The following is an 8,283-nucleotide window of genomic DNA, read 5'->3' as shown; positions in this document are numbered from 1 at the left end:
GTGCATCACTAGCACACACACACACACACACACACACACACACACACACACACACACACACACACATACATTTAAATAGAAGTACATGTATACACACATCAGAGAGTTCAGTCCAGTATCAGTGGCTTACAAGGGTTGCATAAGTTGTGTAGGTGAGTTCCAGTGCAGAATGGATTTCAGTGCACCTGCCCTGTACCTGGTTAAGCACATGCATGTCTACTCACGTTGTCTGTTCTTTCTTGGCAGGTGTACCGCTCTGCATTTCTGTGGGGGCAGTATGTGAGAGTGAGCGAGAATATTTACGTCCTTTTTCAGTGTGTACATACTGCATCCTTGTCCTTTTATGTACTGCGCAATATTTTAAAGAGAGTGTGTTTTGAATATCCTCAGTGTACATTTATACTGAACAAAAAATGTAAACACAACATAAACACAACATGTAAACACAACATGTGAAGTGTTGGTCCCGTGTTTCATGAGCTGAAAAAGCTGATTTCTCTCAAGGTTTGTGGACAAATTTGTTTACACCCCTGTTAGTGAGCATTATCCTTTGCCAAGATAATCCATGACAGGTGTGGCATATCAAGAAGCTGATTAAACAACATGGTCATTACATAGGTGCACCTTGTGCCGGGGACAATAAAAGGCCACTAAAAGGTGCAGTTTTGTTACACTAAACAATGCCACAGATGTCTCAAGTTTAGAGGAAGTGTGAAATTGACATGCTGACTACATGAATGTCCACCAGATTTGTGCCAGAGAATTTACTGTTAATTTCTCTACCATAAGCAGCCTTCAACATCATTATAGAGAATTTGGCAGTACGCCCAACCGGCCTCACAATCGCAGAGCACGTGTAACCACACCAGCCCAGTACCTCCACAACTGTCTTCTTCACCTGCGGAATTGTCTGAAACTAGCCACCTGGACAGATGATGACACTTAGAAGTATTTCTGTTTGTACTAAAGACCTTGTGTGGGGAAAAGCTCATTCTGATTGGCTGGTCCTGGCTCCCCAGTGGGTGGGCCTATGCCCTCCCAGGGCCACCGATGGCTGCGCTCCTGCCCAGTCATAGGAAATCCATAGATTAGGCCCTAATTCATTTGTTTCAATTGACTGATTTCCTGATATGATCTGTAACTCAGTCAAATGGTTGAAATTGTTGCATGTAGCGTGTATATTTTCTTTCAGTATACAGGTAAATACTATTCGTATTGAGTGATTCCTCACAAAACCCAGAAAAAAATACCATGATTTGGGGGATTTTTACTTAGTGTAATCCATAGAATGGTCCTTTGGAGGATGGATTGTTGATGTTTATTAGAAATGTGCATTTAAAAGCATAATTGAGAAATAATTGATCATAGTTTATGACATTTTGGCCTTACCCAGGCCTCCTTTAAGACTCCATAGTGTTTAATCTGTAGGTGCTGCAAATATGAGTAGTATTTTTTATTTTTTTACAATCATTTATGAACATTGAAAAATATAAACATGAATATTTCAATATATTGTTGAACATAATATAATATGGGCATATCAAAGTTCCCGAATGGGATCTCTGCTAGTTTTAAAGTTTTGGCCCATTTTATAGAGAGAAATTGGCATAGTAGGCAATGTAACCAATCACAGCACTCATTTTACTTGTATCATTGAACATCCTGCAGAGGGCGGCCATTTTGAATCAATTTTCACATTCACTCTTTTGTTAATGCTTACATAGGGTATGTTTGTAAATTCACTCTGGAGTGCCAGAGTGAGTTCAGGTTGCGCTCTGGGCATTTGTAATTTCAGAGCTTTGTCAGATTGCCTGTTTGTAAATTGGACGCTTAGGCCGGGGAGTAAGGTTGATCCGAGTGTTCCCGGCCTCCCAACGCCAGTCAAGCACCCAAGCTAACTGGCTAAAGTTGGCTAGCTTACTAGCTACTTCCAGACACAAATGAGAGAACACCTCACTCTGACCATTTTACTCGCCATAGCAGAGCTGGTTAGGCTGTTTTCATGTTGACTAGAGGGTTGGTGACTGCGACTGTGCTCCTGGCAACAAAAAAAATATACAAATGTGCCTTTGTTTACTGACACCGGCCATATTAAACGAGTGTTGCGCGGTCGTAAATTCATCAGTTATTCTGCGCTCTGGCTCACTCAGACGAGAGTGCTCTGAAATCGGAGTGGATAGCCAGAGGGAATTTACAAACGCACTCAAATTGGATCAGAACTCAAAGAAGCAGAGATCCCACTTTGGAACTTTGATATGTTCGTAGAGTATATTATGTTCAACAAATATATACAAACATTTGCCCTTTTTTTATGCTGTGTTTATATCTTTAAATATTCATAAACGAATGTAAAAAAAAAAAGAGTTTTTGAAATCAAAATACTACTAATTTAACAGTCAAGCTTCATATTACACCAACATTGCTTTGTAGCCTCTACAGATGAAACATTGTGGAGTCTTACAGGAGGCCTGGGTAAGGCCAAAATGTCATAAATATGTAAACTTTGATCAATTATTTCTCAATTATGCTTTTAGGTACAAATGGCAAATATATGGATTACATTTAGTGAAAATCCCCCAAATCATGGTCTTTTTTTGTCTGGGTTTCGTGAGGAATCGCTCTATTAGTATATAAATACCGGAACCAAATGCTTGTAAATACAGCTAGATATTCATCCAAATGGGTGACAGATTTTCATGCAAATAATTCAAATATCTGCACAAAAACAAAAAAATGTGCATTTTCCCACCAGAGATGAGTTTCCATCAAATGGACTTGTTGTGGATAAAAGGCTGTGTGTGATGACGAAGTGCACATGAAAATAACTTTTGCGGTTAAAATTTAACTGAAAAAAACTGAAAACAAGTTAAATGTGTTTCCATCACATTTTCAACTCTGCTGATGGTTTTGTCACAAACAAAATTGCTATAGAACGCAGTTGTGTCCACTCTGTTCTTGGCACGTGTGCAGGTATAGTTTACTACATGATGAGGTTATGATGGACAAAATGGCAGCCAAGCACAGATCATCATGTCCCCAGAATAAGACACTCAATATGCATTGGACAGGAGCATCAAGCTCGTCACCGTGCACTTTCACCACCCTGTGAAGTTCATCGCAACTTATTTCATCTGTAGCCTAATAAACTGCAGCTTTCCCCAGTCCTAGCGGGAGCCTGGGAGAACCACACAACATATCGTTGCGTGACTCCAAGTTTACTTCAATGACTCCAAGAATACTATGATGATACTTACATCAATATTAGCATATAAAAGGCGTTTCCACCGCCATTTCACAGATCATTAATTTTACAGATCCAACCTTGTCTAGCGCATTTCATTTTGTCGACATTTGAAAATATTTGTGTGCATGACGACACGTGTGTATGTACACTCTCGGGGGAAAAAAGGTGCTGTCTAGAACCTAAAAGGGTTCTTCGGCTGTCCCCATAGGATAACCCTTTGAAGAAACCTTTTTGGTTCCAGGTAGAATCTTTTTGGTTCTAGGTAGAACCATTTTGGGTTTCATTTCCACCGAGGGTTCTCCATGGTACCCAAAAGGGTTCTACCTTTAACCAAAAAGGGTTCTAGCTGTAACCGAATAAAAAGCTTCTCCTATGGGGACAGCCACGTAACTCTTTTGAAACCCTGTACAGTGTACAGGTAACTGCCAAAGTAAAGGAAACACCAGCAGAAAGTGTCTTAGTAGGGCGTTGGACCACCACGAACCAGAACAGCTTCAATGCACCTTGGCATAGATTCTACAAGTGTCTGGAACTCTATTGGAGGGATGCGACACCCTTCTTCCACGAGAAATTCCCATAATTTGGTGTTTTGTTGATGGTGGAAGAAAACACTGTCTCAAACACCGCCCCCAGAATCTCCTATAAGTGTTCAATAAGGTTTAGATCAGGTGACTGACACGGCATGGTATATGGTTTACAACGTTATCACGCTCGTGCCCTGTGGATGGGGGGCATTGTCATCCTATGGGGACATAGCCATGGTAGCCAAAATAAAGACCAGCCCAGCATTTTCATACATGACCCTAAGCATGATGGGATGTTAATTGCTTAACTAACTCAGGAACCACACCTGTGTGGAAGCACCTGCTTTCAATAAACTTTGTGTTCTTCATTTCTATGATTTTGGCAATTACCTGTATGTATGCATGATGGCATCCGTGTGTGTGTTTATATACATGTGTGTGTGTGCGTGAATGTGTGTATCTATGTGTGCGTGTGTATGTGTGTGCGTGCGTCCGTCCGTGTGTGTATGTATGCGTGTGTGTCTGCGTCCGTTTGTGTGTGTGTGTGTGTGTGTGTAAATCTTCGGGCCGCTGGCTCCCGGCAGGGCAGTGTGTGAATGACAGCACGGGTTATGTAAGGAGCCACAGCGGGACAGAGTGGACAGCCTGACCGGAGATCAGGTCAGCAGAGTGTGACACTAAACACATCTCACTGACACTGAGCTGACACCCTCTTGTCACTGACGCAGCCGATATCTGTCCCATTCGCACACTTCTCTCGCTCGCTCGTTGTGTGTGTGTGTGTGTGTCAACAGTCAGACACCTTTGTGTGTGAGTGTGTCTGTCTGTCCTCTTGGACGGTGAATCGACAGTCAAACAACTACTGACGCCATCCCAATGTCAACCTGTCAGACCTAGAATTGTTCCAGACGTCTCCGACCCTCAATGTGACTGTTGCCTCTCAGACCCCCGTTCACTGAAATAAGGTTGGTCTATTGACATGTTATTCAACAGAGCTAACTATATCACGGCCCGGTTGCCCAGGGCGATCCCTTCACCCAAGCGTCCCTCCATAGCGTGGACAAAATGTTTTTAAAAAGTCATTTTGCGAGCTCGACTGCGTATTCTCGCTGTGCCAGAAAAGGACACGGTCCATAATGTCAAATCCACAAAACAGATGGAAACAAATCAAAGAAGAAAAGTTCTGGTTTGAACACAGTCACGCGGTCAACGAGGACTAACATTAGCTATTACTGATTGACGGGACCACGATGCGCATCTTCTCCTTTCAGAGCCTACGGGGGAATGATTGGCTTTAGAAACGGCCCGCGTCTGTGAGACCAATCGAGTCCGGAGCGGTTTTCAAATCTTTGTGGTGACACAGACACAACCGCCACAGCCGGAAAACATCTTCTGAAATCAACACTTTTCGTGTGGTCTATAAAAGTGCTCGTGTGTTACTGGGTGGAGGGATTTCTCCTTGCAGCTGCAGTGACTGAGCAGGTGGCGGTGGTATGATCATGTGCTGTTACACCTCACAACACACTCACACAGCACAGAAACATTCCATTACCGTCCACAGACAACACACTCACACAGCACAGAAACATTACATTACCGTCCAGAGACAACACACTCACACAGCACAGAAACATTCCATTACCGTCCACAGACAACACACTCACACAGCACAGAAACATTCCATCACCGTCCACAGACAACACACTCACACAGCACAGAAACATTCCATTACCGTCCACAGACACACTCACACAGCACAGAAACATTCCATTACCGTCCACAGACAACACACTCACACAGCACAGAAACATTCCCTTACCGTCCACAGACAACACACTCACACAGCACAGAAACATTCCATTACCGTCCACAGACAACACACTCACACAGCACAGAAACATTCCATTGCCGTCGACAGACAACACACTCACACAGCACAGAAACATTCCATTACCGTCGACAGACAACACACTCACACAGCACAGAAACATTCCATTACCGTCCACAGACAACACACTCACACAGCACAGAAACATTCCATTACCGTCCACAGACAACACACTCACACAGCACAGAAACATTCCCTTACCGTCGACAGACAACACACTCACACAGCACAGAAACATTCCATTACCGTCCACAGACAACACACTCACACAGCACAGAAACATTCCCTTACCGTCGACAGACAACACACTCACACAGCACAGAAACATTCCATTACCGTCGACAGACAACACACTCACACAGCACAGAAACATTACATTACCGTCCACAGACAACACACTCACACAGCACAGAAACATTCCCTTACCGTCCACAGACAACACACTCACACAGCACAGAAACATTCCATTACCGTCCACAGACAACACACTCACACAGCACAGAAACATTACATTACCGTCGACAGACAACACACTCCACGAAGGCGGACCAGGAAACACCTGGGTAAGAACCACTGGTCTCTGTGTTCGTTTGCACACACGCACGCATGATTGCACACACACACACATTTGTTTGTTAATGTCTTTTCTAAGTCACTCTTCTGTCCTCCCTTTTAGATAGTTGTGCGGGGTCTCTACAAACACACCGCTAACAGAGCCAATGACGAACAACATAGTCAAGAATAACATACCTGATGATCCCTGTTCTTTTGCTTGGCGTCATCATATAATAACATTGGTGATATTTGCTATTTATCACTAGGCACCAGATTACACAGGCATTTTGTAACAGTCATTTACCCAATTATGGCCACCTGCTGTTAGTGGCCTAAAGCACTACAATCATCTGTCCAGCCAACTGGGCTTTTCTCTCGTTCCTTTACAGCAGCTGACTAATACTATTCTGAACGAGCTACAGTGGACAGGAAATGACTATATTTATATATAGAAAAAACAATAATGGCTTTAATGATAATAATAGATGTTGACCTCTCAGAGCGCTGGCAGAAATAAACAACTTAGGAAGCAAGTACTTTTCTTATGTCTGTTATGGAAACAACTTTTATCCAGTTTACTTTAGAGAGTTAGGGTAAATACATAGACAATACATCCAGTGCTGAGCAGACAAAAAAAAAAACAAAGCAGATATTTACACACATATTTATATCCAATGTGATCTCTAGACAGAAAATATCACATTTCCATCCAATTTTAAATCTAAAATACACTATTTCACATTTCTTGTAACTATATTGTAACTTGTAAGGTAAATTGAACTAACGATACACACTGATATTTCCCCAGACGCTATTAATCTAGTTCAAAGGTGAATATTTACCGGTAAATGACGTGTTGTTACGGCTCAGACACGTTTTCTAAGAGCAGAGGACTATCATGTGTCAGCACGTATGACATCTTCTAAACTTCGTTTGGAAATGACGAGAGTAGACGACGCACAAAAAGTGAGACTTCCCCTAAAACGCTCGGAAACAAGTACCTGTCATTGTTCAATAAACGTGACATCTTAAATACACTCTCAAACTGACATAACCATCTAAGTACATGACACTCACATGACTGTTGGAATGTCATCCAGTTTCTACAACATCAAATCAGCTTCATCAAACAGTGGAAGTGTGTGTGTGTGCGTGCGTGCGTGCGTGTGTGTGTGTGTGTGTGTGTGTGTGTGTGTGTGTGTGTGTGTGTGTGTGTGTGTGTGTGTGTGTGTGTGTGTGTGTGTGTGTGTGTGTGTGTGTGTGTGTGTGTGTGTGTGTGTGTGTGTGTGCGTGCGTACACTGACCAGAACTTGTTCCAGGATGGCCTCACCTGATGGGCATTTCCAGCGTTGACTCCCCTTCTCTGAGTGGACGTACTTTTTCCTCTTCGTCCTCTATCCTTCAGACTCCTGTGCCCCCCAAAATGGCCCGGCTGGGGTCCCCTGCTCTCAAACACACTGGGGGTGGGCTGGGCTGAGAGGCTGGACCGACTGGAGGCAATCCCCTCACGCTCACAAAAGACCTGGACACGCAGGCAGGCGGACCCACCGCAGAATCCGTTGCAAGTATATGTGTGTGTGTGTGTGTGTGTGTGTGAGTACGCAAGTGGTGCTAGCTGGTGGAGAAGAGAGGCTATGCTGGCTCAGGATCACTTCACTAACACTCTGCTCCCTCTGCCACTTCTTAGAGATGGACTAGGATTAGGAGACAGCCAGCGTGAGATTCTCTCTCCCTCGCCCTCTCTCGCAGGCATGCTCCCTCTCGCTCTCACTCCTCCCCTCTCTCTCTCTCTCTCTCTCTCTCTCTCTCTCTCTCTCTCTCTCTCTCTCTCTCTCTCTCTCTCTCTCTCTCTCACTCTCTTCGCTGAGCTTCTTTCTTTTAATTTCCTCTTGGGAAAGCTGCGCACACCGGTTGTCTCTCTCTTCACCCTCTCTCACTCTCTCCTCCCCCTCAGTCGCTAGTAAATATAAAAGGCATGGTTGTACAACTCTTGCTTCGGTCTCTCTCTCCCTCGCTTTTCCTCTCTCTCTCGCTCGCTCTCACTCACTGTCTCTTGCTTTCGTTTACCCCCT

The 8,283-nt window shown here is 43.8% G+C and overlaps 1 protein-coding gene across 7 annotated transcripts in view; it reads right to left on the bottom strand.

Annotated features, from left to right (window-relative positions):
- Positions 1-8,283, bottom strand: part of npas1 (neuronal PAS domain protein 1) — a 36,001-nt gene extending 27,718 nt beyond the window's left edge. For 4 of the 7 annotated variants that reach the window (XM_052467308.1, XM_052467314.1, XM_052467310.1 and 1 more), the window contains exon 1: positions 1-215. This exon is cut by the window's left edge and continues 573 nt beyond it. The gene's annotated coding sequence lies outside the window, so the exon portion shown is untranslated. The other 3 variants (XM_052467312.1, XM_052467309.1, XM_052467313.1) reach the window with 3 other exon arrangements.

Source organism: Oncorhynchus keta, chromosome 18 (assembly GCF_023373465.1).
Source record: "Oncorhynchus keta strain PuntledgeMale-10-30-2019 chromosome 18, Oket_V2, whole genome shotgun sequence".
NCBI classification, from domain to species: Eukaryota; Metazoa; Chordata; class Actinopteri; order Salmoniformes; family Salmonidae; genus Oncorhynchus; species Oncorhynchus keta.
Note: the sequence above shows the minus strand (reverse complement) of the source record. Positions and strands in the feature narration are given on the sequence as shown.